Here is a 15,784-nt window from a genome sequence, read left to right as displayed (position 1 = left end):
TTGTGACACTTATATGTGAATTCTTAAATAGTATCATATTAAATTGGATGAGGTCCAAAAAGTATATTTTTCTTGACTATGCAGATGGAACAAAGAGGTAAATTGTGAGACCTTACTGCACACAAGTTAATAATCAGTTGATATGTGATTTTTAATGAGGATTTTCTATAAAAAGATATAGAATTGTCGAGCTCAGAGTCATGATAGATAATTGAATTGGAATCTTTAAACGATATTCAAAATCAGCCTGCTTATTCAGAAGGTTGGTAAGTTGATGATATCATTAAAAATGAAACTGATGAAGAGCATGCGAATGAAATACCGATTGCTGAAACTCAAAGTGATCAAGGTCAATCAAAGAGGGTTACAAAATCTTCTGTTTGGCTCAAGGATTTTGTTACAACTTACATTTGCATGATAAAAAAATTGCGAGCCTTGTTCATACCAAAAGGCATGTAAATCTATGAATGCTAGCCAATGGAGAGCATCCATAGAGGAGGAGATGGAAACTCTGCCTAAGCATTAGACTTGAAAATGGGTTGAAATACCCAAAGGGTGAAAGGCTATTAGTTGCAGATGGGTTTATAAGCTGAAAAAAAATACTAACAAGAATGTTGAAAGAGACAAAAGCTCAATTAGTGGTAAAAGGGTATGCTAAGAAATCAAGTATTGACTTTAACAAAATTTTCTTGTAAGATGTCCATTTGAGTACTATTCATATAGTATTGATGAGTATGGTAGTGGTGCTTAGAAAATGGCTCATCAGTTTTCCCACTTGATGCAATCTGAATTTTAAATGAGCATGGTGGGAGAACTGAATTTCTTTTTAGGTTTACAAGTCAAACAACTCGAGAAACCAAGTATGTAAATAATTAGTATAACATTTTGGACTCGAGTCTAGTCATACCCATCACACTCCTATGAGCACAACACTGAAGTTACCTAAGGATATATCTGAAAAAAGTGTGGATCAGCACTTGTATTGAAGCATGATAGGTAGCCTCCTCTATATCATAGCTAGTCGGCCTGATATAACATTTAGTGTTGGGGCATGTGCTCGATTTCATGCTGATCCTAAAGAGTCACACATAAGTATTGTGAAGAGAATCATTCGATATGTGACCGGGACTACAGATTTTGGCCTCTGGTACCCATTTGACACATCAACCACAATTGTCGAGTACTCAAATGCTTACTAAGATGGAAATATGGACGATATGAAATTGACTAGCAGCGGACATTTTTACATTGGAAATTACTTAGTGTCTTGGCATAGTAAAAAGTAAAACTCTATCTCCTTATCCACTGCAAAAGATGAATACATTACAGCAAGTAGTTATTGCGCCTAACTTCTATGGATGAAACAATTGTTGACGGATTACGAAATTCAACAAATGAAAATGATACTATTTTGTGATAATACTAGTGCCATCAATATATCCAAAAATCCAGTTCAACATTCTAGGACGAAACACAGATATCCATCACCATTTCATTTGTGAGCCTATTGAGGAGCATATCATCTCTCTAGATTATATGCCTACTGAAAGGAAATTGACATATTAATTAAACCTCTAAACGCAAATCAATTTAGAGATCTCCAAAAGTCCATTGGGATATGTGCTTCATAGGTATTTATCGGCTTTCTGTGAATTGATTGGTAAATATGAGGATTCATAGCCTTAAATTATTTATTTATTTTTTGTGTGGGTATATGTGAGTGTATATTTATTAATCATGGACTCCTCATTTTACTTACACCCAACAACAAAGTTATGCTTTTTGCAAAGTTGGAAAACATATTTTCCAAACCTGCTGTTCGATGGAAGCTTTGATGGGACCTTGATGACATTGAAGTAAAGCTTCGATGCCATCGAAGTATCGGGCCAGCGATATAAATCTCGCGCAACAGTTTAGATTTAAATCTTCATTTTGGGGATTTCTTGCTTTGAATCTCCACAACTTTTGTAGAAGGAAGGAGTGTTCGATTTAAGTGACAAAATCAAGTTTTCTTTGCATCAAATCCTTCCTCCTCGATTCCAGCACTCGGATTTGTAAGTGCTATGTTTTTGAGCTCCTATGATTGTCAAATTTTGTAGTGTCAAAACCTCTTGGAATTGGTATCTTATTTTAGCTCGTCTTTAAGTTCAAGATGTTCCATTTGAAGATTCAAGTACAAGTTCAAGATGATCCATTTCAAGATTCAAGCATCACAAGTATAAGAGTTCATGTACTACATTAACTAATAGTTCAAGCTTTCAAAGCTTCATCTAAGTCAAGACAATATACTTTACTCTGGTACTCAAAGCTCAAGGTGAAATGCAACTCAAGTACCTCAAATTCAAGCTTCAAAATGTTTCAAATTCAAGCTTCAAAGCGTTTCAAATTCAAGCTTCAAAGTGTTGCAAGTTCAAACCTCAACATACTTTAAGATGTCAAGCTTCATGTACATCATGATCAACTATCAACCAAAGCAAATGTTTCACTGTTCAAACATCGCTTATAAGGTATGAATGACCCTAGATTGACCATAGGTTAGGTCATATTGATTTCATACTTTAATTGGGTCACTTTATAAGTGTATAGGCTGTTTCTCGACTAGTCTTAGCCTATGTTCAAATAGTCTTAATACTGGCTCGACCAGTCCAAGAATTTCCTCGACCAATCTAAGGTTTGTTACTAATTTTCAAAATTTTTAGTTATAGCCTCAACTAGTCCTAGAGACTGCTCAATCAGTTGAGTGAATAGTGCTTGACCAGACGAGTAGGCTTGACTCAAAGTCCAGCAATTAAATTGGGTCCCACACAACCAGTCGAGAAAGGACTTGACCGGTTGTGCAGGCCACACGACCAGTCGAACCTCCCACTTGACCAGTCATGGAACGAGCTTATCTAATCATGCCTGAATTTTTAAAAGTTTGTTGGTCTTTCAACCAATTGAGCTGACCTCTGGGCCAGTCGAGTGAGCAGTTTCTGCACTTATAAATAGAGCATGATTTTCAGAGTTTTTCATTCAATTCAAGCAAAATCAAGACACCACTCTGAGAGATAAGTTAGTGATATTCTTAAGCTATTTAGTGCTCATTTAATATTCTCTTTAATTAGCTTTTTTGCATTTGATTTTGTATTCTACACTCCAATCTTATTTGAAGAAGGGATTGAAGTTTTCCCATTTCTTGGAATCAAAATCAAATCGAGCTAGCCCAAAGTGATTTAATCTAAAAAAACATTTAGAATTTAGAATCTTTTCATAAGTGAGTGTGGACATTGAACATCTACGTTGAACTTCTACTCTGAATTGGTTCTATCAAGCTACATAAAAGGAGAATATCAAGATAAGTATTTTACATTTCTGTAAATCTATTCTTTTAGTTTCTTTGAGATTGTACCAAGAAAAATCTCTTTCTATTTTGGTTTGTCTGAGGTGATCCAGAAAACTCAGAGTGTAGAGTTTTTGAATTGTGTAAGCCCACTTGAAAGACACAATTGTGAAGGTTTTAGGTGAACCTTGAAAAACCTATTTCATAGTGAACGCCGATATCCACTGTGTGAGGATATTGGGAGTGGAGTAGTTGTGTAGTTATTTTTCTAAACAGTTGGTGTACGCACAAGCGAACCACTATAATTTCTTGCTGTGTGGTGGATGATTGATTGTGGCATTGTGTGGATGTTGTAATTTCCTTTTTTAAGCATTTGTGGAGAATGCTGTAATTTTTTTTATGCAAGTGTGGGAATGTTGTAATAGCTTAGTTATTTTCTTTGCTATTTATTTCTTTATTCCTCTGTATCGATTTGAGATTTTGATACACAGACCGTTCTAGGAATCAGGTTGTCCTACCATAAGCCATTGGTTTTTGGTGTAAGGTTGTCCTTAGAACAACATCTGTATCAACCTCTCAATACTTGTACATTTGAGGTTGTTATTCATTTCTGCTTTGTAGAATTGTTTGGTGCTATCTTTATTTATATTTGTTTAATTCCGTATTTAATTTTTTAATTTGGCATAGTCCTATTCAACCCCCCTAGGACTCTTAACACGGCCTTTTCAAGTGGTATCAGAGCCAAATAGCTTGCTTTAATTATTTTTTAGATTAATTTTCTGAGCTAATCGATCTGACCTTTTTAAGATGTCAAATTTTGATAGCCTTTCAGTCACTAGGCCTCCACCATTTGATGGCTCCAATTATGCCTATTGGAAAGCCAGAATGAGGATTTTCTTAAAATCCATGGATGAGAGCATGTGGCAAGCCACAGTGACCAATTGGACTCCACCTACCACTGAAGGAACTAGTACCGACGGATCTAAAACTATAAAAGTCTCACCTTACTTTTCTTGGACCACTCTTCAGAAAAGTGAGAATAGTGCTAATGCAAAGGCTCTAAATGCAATTACTTGCACACTATCACCGGATGAATTCAAAAGAATTATATCTTGTGATACTGCAAAGCAAGCTTGTGATATTTTAGAAATGACACACGAGGGAACAACAATTGTCAAGAAATCTAAAGTCCAAATCCTTACAACCAAATTTGAGGAAATACATATGGCAGAAAGTGAAACTTTCATGGACTTATATATAAGATTGAATGACATTGTCAAGTCTATGTGGGGTCTCAGTGATAGAATCCCAGAAGGTTAAGTCTATGCAAAGATACTGTGCTTATTGCCTGAACGGTTCAATTCAAAGGTGACCGTGATCCAAGAACTTCATGATATGGATAATATGAGGGTAGAAGAATTACTTGGTTCCTTACAGGCCTATGAGTTAAACTTTAAAGCTCCTAAAGGTAAATCCATCACCCTTAAGTCTTCTAAAAATATTTCTTAAGAAAATAACAATTCTGATTTAGAAAATTTTGAAGATGATATGACCCTTTTAGCTAAAAAGTTTTATAAGATTTTCAAAAGTAAAAAGAGAGTTGATTTGCAAAAACTTAGTGAAAAGAAAAGATCTAGATCTAAAACTTAGAAATCGTTAAAAGACAGCCAATGTTACAACTGCTATGAATATGGGCATCTAGCGAACAAATGTCCTAAAAAGGACAAACCTAAAAAGAAAGGTATGCTGGCTACATGGAATGAATCTTTCTACTCTGAAGCTTCTTCTGAGTCAGAAGATTCTAAAACCGAGTCGGGTAATGATGTTAAAGCCCTAATGACACTAGCCAAGTTCACTTTTTCAGAAAATGTTGATTCAACCAGCGAAGAAAATCTGAATAATGACCATGAAAATGAGGAAGATCTTCAAGATACTTATAATGCCCTATACAAGGAAAGTTGTAAAATTGTTGTAAAACTAAAACTTCAGAAAGAAAAGTTTTCAAAACTTAAAGAAAATTTTGATAGTCTAGTCTTAAAAAAATCACACATTTTAGATTGCTTTGAAAAAACTAAGTGCGACTTAGATTTCAAAACCTCTCAAGTTGAAAATCTAAAGTCTAAAAATAAAAAGCTAAAACTAAAAGTCTCTTCACTTTTGAGTTTAAAAGACACATGGAGGTATGCCCAAGGTGATCCTAAGTTAGAAAAACTCTTATCCAGATCTAGAAAATATGGCGATCGATCTGGATTGGGCTATGACAATAGTATTCCTCCCAAACATAAGAATACTCCACCCAAGTTTGTCAAAGGGGAGTCTTCTAACTCAAAAGGAAAAAGTCTGAATCAAAACTATTCTAAAAATGCTAAGACTTTTCAAACCTTAAAACCTAAAAGCCATCAAATCAACTATAAAAATCAAAATTGTAATCCGTTAGCTGAGAAAATTGTTGACTTACTTAAGGAGCTCTTAAAATCTAACTTAGTGGGTTAGTCTTATAACAACTACAAACATAAGAAGACCAACTATACTCCTAAACCCAAGACTGTAATGAAGTGGGTCCCTAAGGTTATATGTTTGGTTTCCCATAACGCTTTCAAAGCTTCGAGCAATTCAAAGTGGTACCTAGACAGTGGATGCTCCAGACACATGACAGGTGACAAAGGTCTGTTCACCAATCTTAAAGACATGGTTGATGGTTCAGTCACATTCGGTGATGGTAGCAACTGCAGAATTGTTAGCCAAGGTACGGTTTAACTCTTTAACCTCCCTCTATTTGAGAATGTTTTATATGTAGAAGGGTTAAAACATAATTTATTAAGCATCTCTTAAATATGTGATAACAATCATAGTTTACTAACCAAGGATGTGAAATTTTAAATAAAAATGGTTCTGTAACATTAACTGGTCGCAGAACTTCTGAAAACTGCTATATTGTTTGTGATTCAAGCTCATCTAATTTATCATGCTACATAGTCCATACTGATGAAACCAAACTATGGCATAAACACCTCAGACATGTACACTACCGCAACTTGTATAGATTGAGCAAAAGATAGTTGGTAAGAGGTTTACCTAAAATACAGAAAGCAGACAAAATATGTGGCAAATGCCAGATTGGCAAACAAACTAAGAGTACTTACAAAAAGGTGAACTCCAATGCAACATCTAAACCAGTCAAACTTTTCCATATGGATCTCATTAGACCTACTAGAACGAAGAGTCGAGGCGTCAAGAAGTACATTTTAGTAATTATTGATGACTTTACCAAGTACACTTGGGTAGTCTTCTTAAGAGACAAATCAGAAACTCTTGATGAAGTAAAAGAGGGTACTTAAACATATCCAAACGGAAAAAGAATCACAAGTCTCTAAGATTTGTAATGATCATGGATCAGAATTTGAAAATAGCGGTTTTGAGAAATTTTGCATTGATTAGGGAATATCACATGAATTTTTTACGCCCAAAACACCACAACAAAATGGTGTAGTAGAAAGAAAAAATATAATGCTTTAAGAAATGGCAAATGTAATGCTAAATAGTATGAAGCTTCCTAAAAATCTTTGGGTCGAAGCCATAAATACTGCTTATTATATAATTATCGCGTTTACACTAGAAAATCAAATGGTAAAATGACTTATGAAATGTGGTTTGATAAGAAGCCTACTGTCAAATACTTTCGAGTTTTCAGTAGCAAGTGCTACATTTTACGTGACCGAGAAAATCTGGGTAAATTTGATAACAAAAGTGATGAAGGGATATTTTTAGGGCATGTTCTAAATAGTTGAGCATATCGAGTTCTTAACAAGAGGACTGATGTAATTCAAGAGTCCATTAATGTGGTTATAGATGATCACTTGAATACACCCATCTCTAGTTCAGAAAATGATGAAATTCTTTTAATTGATAAACTAGACCCTTCATCAAATTAAAATAACACTGAACTGAGGACAGTTAAAGACCATCCAACTAATCAAATCCTTCGAAACTCTGTCACTGGTGTGTGCACTCATAAATAACTTGAAGATATGTGTAACTACATGTGCTTTACATCTTAGATAGAATCGGTTAACATAAAAGAAGCTCTTACTAACAAAAACTGGATTATAGCAATGCAAGAAGAGCTAAATCAATTTGTTAGAAATGATGTTTGGTATTTAGTTCCAAGACTGAAAGATGAACACATTATCGGAACAAAATGGATTTTCAAAAATAAGTCTGATGAACTTAGTAATATTATTAGAAACAAGGCTAGGCTGGTTGTATAAGGGTACACTCAAATTGAAGGCATCGATTATGATGACACCTTTTCCCTAGTAGATCATCTTGAATCAATCAGACTTTTATATCCATTGCGTATTTTAGAAAGTTTAAAATATACCAAATGAATGTAAAGAGTGCATTCTGGGCTAGCGATTTGCATGAAGAGGTGTATGTTGAACAACCATCGGGTCTTAAAGACCCTAAACATGGTAATCATGTCTATCGCCTAAAAAGGCACTTTACGGTTTGAAACAAGCTCGTAGGGCATGGTACGAAAAGTTGACTAAGTTTTTACTAACTCATAACTTTATAATGGGAAGTGTTGATAAGACATTGTTTGTAAAGAAACATAATGATCACATTTTAATAGTGCAAATCTATGTTGATGATATTATCTATGGATCTACTTGTGCTAACATAACTGTTGAGTTTGCAGATCTTATGAAGTCTAAATTTGAAATGAGCATGGCTGGAGAATTAAATTATTTCCTAAGGTTCCAAGTCAAATAGCTACCTGATGGTTTCTTTATCTCTCAAACTAAATATGCTCTGAACTTAGTTGAAAAGTTTGGATTTAAGAGTGGGAAAAATTTTGATACTCCAATGAGTACTACTTTAAAACTCTCAAAGGACTCTACAGGTAAGAGTGTGGATCCTAAGTTGTATCGCAGTATGATAGGTAGTTTGTTTTATTTAACTGTGCGTCGACCTGATATTGCATTTAGTGTAGGAATTTATATTAGATATCAATCAGACCCTAAAGAGTTACATCTAATTGCTGTTAAGCGCATTTTGTGATATGTCGCTAGTTCAGCAAATCTTGGTCTCTGGTATCCACATGATACTAGTATGCAATTAGCTAGTTACACGGATGTTGATTGGGCTGGTAACATTGATGATCAAAAATCAATCAGTGGTGGTTGTTTCTATGTAGGGAACTGTTTAGTTTCTTGGCTAAGTAAGAAACAAAGTTCTATATCACTCTCAACAGTTAAGGCTAAATACATTGCTACAGGTAATGCATGTAATTAGCTTGTGTGGATGAAAAGAATGCCAAGCGATTATGGAATGACGCAAGAATCCATGGTTTTATATTGTGATAATTCAAGCACAATTAATCTCTAAAAATCTAATTCAGCATTCACGAACCAAGCATATTGACATTAGATATCATTACATTCATGAATTAGTGGAAGATAAGACTATTTTCTTGGACTATATTCCGACCGAGAATCAACTAGTAGACATTTTCACAAAATCGCTCGACAAAAGTAGGTTTGCAAAATTGAAATTTGATCTTAGTATGTGTAATATGAATTGATGATTTATGTCTTTTTGTATCATAATGTATATATTTGTTATTTTGAAATTATTATAATTTAAATTTTATGAAAAATTGTAAATTTTGTGAGGTGCACGACCAGTCAAGTACATACTCAACCAGTCGTGGCGCGACCGGTAAACCATGTACTCGACCCGTCGTGAAACTCGGGTATGACCTTTTATTTGGAAAAAACTACTTTTTCTTCATTTAGGTTTTCTTCTCCAACGAGCCCTACGTCGACCGGTTGAACCCATCTTCGATTCCTCCATGGTTAGTGAGTTATTTTCAATTTTCTTGTAGATTGAAGTCCTTTGCACTTCCTTTTCTTCATTTGTGTAGTTTATTTCATGTTTGATGTTGGTTTTTGAGATTTTCTATCAAAAATTCTGATCTACTAGAAACCCATTTTGCCTCTTTTGTAATTTCTCTATTTCTTGATTTCTTTATTACAAATGGAGGGTAGAACCAAGAAGAAAGGATCTCGTGGTGTGCGCCACCTTCGGTCGCCCGAGGATGATCCCAGTTATGTGGTAGATATTCATTTATGCAATGTGATAGTAAAATGGTTGGTTAACATTAACCATTTGGCTCCTTTTAATATCCTTCCTCTCCTTCAGTTTGTAGGATGGGATAACATACTACATTGGGGTGGACTGGCATACCGCTCCATTGCGCAGGCTATGTATGCTTGCATTTCTAATTTTTCTACTGAGAATCTAACATTTAGTATCTTAACCAGAGAAGGTCCAGTTGATGTAGACCATCATCTTATTTTTGGATTAATGGATATACCTGTCAATGACGAAGGTATTCCCATTAGTACTCTAGTGGCAAAACCATTTGAAACTGAGAAGCGAATGCTTACTAGGGATTTATGTAACATGGATGTGGAATGGAGTATTGGGAATGTGTTCGCCTCTAAGTATATGTTACCCAGATACAGAATCCTTCACAGGATTTTCATTTCAAATGTTTATCCTCGATCTGGTAACAAAACCGAACTTACACATTCATGGTTCGTATTCTTCATTCTATCATTTCTGGAGTCTCTGTATGTCTTCCTTCTCTGATTTGTCATAGTATCATTTAGTTCTGTCTCCACCCAGGTCACAATGATATACCCTTTGCTTATCTTATGACTGTGTTAGTCACCCATAGTTTAGTAGCTATGCCTGTTGGTGAAGCTCTCATTCACCATTTACCCTTCAACAACTCTAACATTAACAAGATGAATTTGAAGTTGGCCCCAGGCCGAGTTGATGTGGGTGCTGGTGGAGCTGCAGCTATAAATGAAGATGTAACGTCTCAAAAATATCCGTACAAAGACCCGAGTATCACCTCAGGTAGAATTTACTAAGGATCGAATTCTGTAGAAATTAGACGAAAATTAATTAAGTACTAAACTAAATAATCAGTGGAATTAGCTTGAACCACTATCTATATAAACTGCAAGACCGAAAACCATTAAAATTACTAGTTCAACATTACTTAAAAACCTAGGAGAAATCCCAAATTCCAGCTGCTCTTGGGAGTACATTGAAACTCCGTATCGGACCTGGACCACGCGTCGAAAGTCTGATTACCGCGAAACTATAAGGTTATGATCGCCTTATTGGGCTTGACAACCATCGTGAGAATCGAGCCCAAATAGTATTTAGAAACGCACAACTTGAGCCCTGAGCAAAGTGTGTGAGAAACGCAAATATCTTTAGAAAATGAACTAGAACTTAAGTGAATTGGACCATTCACTTACGAGTGAAATTGAAGACTTCAGACCATCAGTTTCTGACCAAACCCTACTCATGGATTAGGAAAATTTCTCTGCACATGTCAATATACTTGTGGCCCTAATCGAGTGACGATGACTGTTGAATTGAGATAAGTCCTTCAGAGTCGATCCACAAATTCGATCGGATCGAAATCATAACCTGGCTTAGATCCATGGTCAGGGAACTTACTCCATGACACAGGTGAGTAATGTGCCTCTAGATGAGTCCCATTTGCCCGAAATAGTCGCCTTTTGGCTATACCCTAAGTATATCATGGCCATGGGGCCATTGACATCACTTCTAAGCCTATATAAGGCCCTTAAACCACCCCACCCCTCTCTCATATGAATTTTCTCAAACCTTAGGAGAGAGAAGAGAGAAAAGAAGAGAAAAGAGTGAGGATAAGAGAGAATTTGAGAGATCGTGGCATTGTTTCTCTCTTGTGACTACACGCACTAGATCGCCCCTACACCTAGCTACGTGAATCTTTCCAACAACGATTTAGGTATTAAATCCTAATCCTAATCTTATTTTAGGAATCCAAATAGAGGAATTGACAAAATATCTAACTTGTTTCATGATTTAGGTAGCCGTTGTTCTGTAGATGAGAACGTAGTGTACGAACCGAGTTCGTAATGAGCGTACCGATGAAAGGTGCGGACTATAAATATTTAGGTTATGGTTTTCAAGGTTTTCAATGTCAACTAATGATTTATGTCTGACTTGATTACTACCATATGATCTTAGTTACGATGTATTCGATAAATTATATATGTGTGTGAACTATGTGAATATATAATGCATTCCACGTGTTTGTTGAAATGTTTAAATAAATTTACAATTATGATTTGTACTAGCCATGACTATTAATCTAGAATACATGTTTGTTGTATGTATGACAACTCCTTTACAAAAGGATTTGGTATAATATATGTTATAACTAAGTTAGTCATGTATGTAGTAATGTGTAGGCTAAGTGTTTGATAAAATGTCTGAATGAGTAATTGTTTGATGAATTGTAATTTTTAAGGGTGTTGAGATAAGATTCTCAACTACCTTATATATATATATATATATATAAATTCCTTCATGTAACCATAATTTCAAATGTGTGACTTATGTATAAAATGCCTATGTATAATAACATGTTCTATGTATTTGATAAAATGCTCAAATAATTATTGTAATTAAATTATTTATTAAATGTTGTTATGATTATCACATGTGACTACCTATTGCATTGAGTATGAATGGGACTACTACGTAGTCCAGGCAATCGGTAACAGTTTCCGGATCGAGTGGTCGAACTAGTCTCGCCACAATGGATACGTTTGGTGAATCTGAGCCATATAGTGATTGTCGATAGTGGTTAAGCCACGAGGAGTTCTCAGGTGCTCCATGTCGATTAATTTAGCATGCGCTCATACCAATTGAACTTGTCAAATAACTCGATTGACCTAATGTGTGTTTACCATGTATGGATGCTACTACTTGAATTTAAGGTACTGCTTATCGATGTAACAGCTCGTTTCAACCATGGTACCATGATCTGATAAGACTCTTGAGCCGAGCATGGTGGAGTATGGGACACCATAGTCACGTTGTCGACCTACGCTGGGGTGACGAGACTCCCCGTAGTGACCAGTGAGCAACCTAAACTCACGTGTGAGCCAAATATGTTAGTGTATGGGACACTGTATTCAAGTTGTCGGCCTACGTTCAGGTGACAAGCCTCCCGTAGTGACCTCGAGTATAATCAATTGAACTTGCCTATCCACTGCTTTCATTAGCGGTGATGCCCTACAACTTGCCTATCGTATGTGATTAACTAGGATTGACGACCCTAGATGGATCCCTGTTTGGGTTAATGATATAAAGGGAGGTACCTTAGCTTCCTGAATCTATTGTATGAATAAGCCTAATTAAGTATATATTGGCTAACACGACCATGCACCGCATTGCATGTGCTTTGGCGAGGAAGCGCACGTTTAGGGAGTTTACCATGCGTGATCGTGAGATGATGTCGCTGAGGGAGTGCAGGCGAGGGCATGCATCATTACACCATACCATTCCTGCATTAACAAGAGTACTTAGGACATGATTGTTGTACTGCTTTATCATTATTGATTAGCTGAATTGATAACATGTTAACCTTTGCCTTATAGTACCACTGAGTTGATCACTCACTCCCACTCTGGGACGGTGTTTTAAAACACCAACCAAACTCTATTTTAGTTGCAGATGACGATGAGGCTTATGTGACGGAGCATGATTTCTTTGACGAGGAGGAGTTCTCCTACATGCAACTCTCAGGTGGGTCTATGTAGACTTAGAGTTACGTCGCCGGGATTACGGGACTATGGATTAGTTGAACCTTTACACTTGATATTTCGTAAATTTTGGAACCATACATGTATTTATTTAGCCTGGTAACATACTCATACTCTGGGGATTGATAAACACTTACATACTTTATATATTTATCTCAGTCTTCCGCTTACTCAATTTAAGTATCTCCAGAGTATGATATGTTGTTTTAGTGTAATCTTATTCATATTTAATGCACTAATATGGACAACATTTAAACATCTTTGTCTATGTTGCATAAGTGATGCAATGGATCTCGGAAGTTGAGCTTTGCTCGACCCTCGATTTTCAGGCATTACAGAAGAGGAGGGTGATTTGCCTCCAAATGATGTCAATATGGATGACCTCTTTAATGAAATTGGATTCGACTCTGCTGCTGATCCTGATTATCAGCCATCTGAGTTTGATGCACATTTGTGCTCACTTGAGGAGAAGGTTGAAAGTATGAATGTGTCCCATGAAATGCAATTCAAATATATGTGCAAATATCTTAGGTGCATTAACAAGGGACTTCATCAAATTGATCCTTTCATACCTACTTCTTCTTCGAGTTCAAATTAGTATTTGAATGTGTTTTGTAATAACTTTTACACTACTTAAACTTCTCTTGTTATATGTGCTTGGACATACTTGCTTATGGACTTGGTTAACTTGGTAATCTTGATCATATATTAACTTATTTCTCATTACTCTTCTATTTCCTTCCTTATTTATTTACTTCCAGTATCATTTATTAGTTCTTTCCTTTGTCATATTGTGACAAAAAGAGGGAGAATTTATTCTATCATGGTTATTTTATTATGATAATGTGCGATTGTAGATGGGTAGGTAAATTTTTCTTTGTAAGTAAGAGGGAGTAAGGGGGAGTATTGATGAGTATTGATTGATGATGCATATTGGTTTAACCAGTATGTAACTGGTGCATGATTCTTTATTGGGCATTTTATGCTAATCTTATTTCAAAGAAGTGTGTTTTGTCACAAATTTGACAAAGGGAGAGATTGTAAGTGCTATTTTATTTTACCTCCTATGATTGTCAAATTTTGTAGTGCCAAAACCTCTTGGAATCTGTATCTTGTTTTAGCTCGTCTTCAAGTTCAAGATGTTCCATTTGAAGATTCAAGTACAAGTTCAAGATGATCAATTTCAAGATGTAAGCATCACAAGTATAAGAGTTCAAGTACCACATCAACTAATAGTTCAAGCTTTCAAAGCTTCATCTAAGTCAAGACAATATACTTTTGGTACTCAAAGCTCAAGGTGAAATGCAACTCAAGTACCTCAAATTCAAGCTTCAAAATGTTTCAAATTCAAGCTTTAAAATGTTTCAAATTCAAGCTTCGAAGTATTACAAGTTCAAGCCTCAACATACTTCAAGATATCAAGCTTCATGTACATCAAGATCAACTATCAACCGAAGCAAATGTTTCAATGTTTAAACATCTCTTATAAGGCATGAATGGCCGTAGATTGACCATAGGTTAGGTCATATTGATTGCATACTTTAATTGGGTCACTTTATAAGTGTATAGGCTGTTTCTCGACTAGTCTTAGCTTATGTTCGACTAGTCTTAGTACTAGCTCGACCAGTCCAAGGTTTGTTACTAATTTTCAGGATTTTTTGTTATAGCCTCGACCAGTCCTGGAGACTACACGACTAGTCGATGAATAGTGCTCGACTCAAAGTCCAACAACTAAATTGGGTCCCACACAACTAGTCGAGAGCAGGGCTCGATCGGTCGTGCAGGCCACACAACCAGTCGAACCTCCCACTTGACTAGTCGTGGAATGATCTTATCTTATCACACCCGAATTTTCAAAAGTTTGTTGGTCCTTCGACTAGTCGAGCTGACCTCTGGGCTAGTCGAGTGAGCAGTTTCTGCACTTATAAATAAAGCATGATTTTCAGAGTTTTTCATTCAATTCAAGAAAAATCAAGATACCACTTTGAGAGATAAGCTAGTGATATTCTTAAGCTATTTAGTGCTCATTTAATATTCTCTTTAATTAGCTTTTTCGCATTTGATTTTGTATTTTACATTTCAATTTTATTTGAAGAAGAGATTGAAGTTTTCTCATTTGTTGGAGTCAAAATCAAATCAAGCTAGCTCAAAGTGATTTAATCTAAAAATCATTTAGAACTTAGAACCTTTTCATAAGTGAGTGTGGACATTGAACATCTACGTTGAACTTCTACTCCGAATTGGTTCTACCAGGCTGCATCAAAGGAGAATATCCAGATAAGTATTTTACATTTCTGTAAATCTATTCTTTTGGTTTCTTTGAGATTGTCCCAGGAAAAATCTCTTTCTATTTTGGTTTGTCTGAGATGATCCAAAAAACTCAGAGTGTGGGGTTTTTGAATTGTGTAAGCCCTCTTGAAAGACACAATTATGAAGGTTTTAGGTGAACCTTGAAAAACCTATTTTATAGTGAATGTCAATATCCACTGTGTGAGGATATTGGGAGTGGAGTAGTTGTATGGCTGTTTTTCTAAACAGTTGGTGTACACACAACCGAACCACTATAATTTCTGGCCTTATGATGGATGATTGATTGTTGCATTGTGTGGATGTTGTAATTTTCTTTTTTAAGCATTTGTGGAGAATGTTGTAATTTCTTTTATACAAGTGTGGGAATGTTGTAATAGCTTAGTTATTTTCTTTGCTATTTATTTCTTTATTCCTTTATATCGGTTTGAGATTTTGATACACAGACCATTCTAGGAATCAGGTTGTCCTA

General features: G+C 35.6%; 1 protein-coding gene across 2 annotated transcripts in view; it reads right to left on the bottom strand.

The window, feature by feature from the left end:
- LOC131248838 (isochorismate synthase 1, chloroplastic-like) overlaps positions 1-15,784 on the bottom strand; it is a 136,795-nt gene that overhangs the window by 15,531 nt on the left and 105,480 nt on the right. The gene's annotated exons all lie outside the window — the stretch shown is intronic.

Source organism: Magnolia sinica, chromosome 6 (genome assembly GCF_029962835.1).
Source record: "Magnolia sinica isolate HGM2019 chromosome 6, MsV1, whole genome shotgun sequence".
NCBI lineage: Eukaryota > Viridiplantae > Streptophyta > Magnoliopsida > Magnoliales > Magnoliaceae > Magnolia > Magnolia sinica.
Note: the sequence above shows the minus strand (reverse complement) of the source record. Positions and strands in the feature narration are given on the sequence as shown.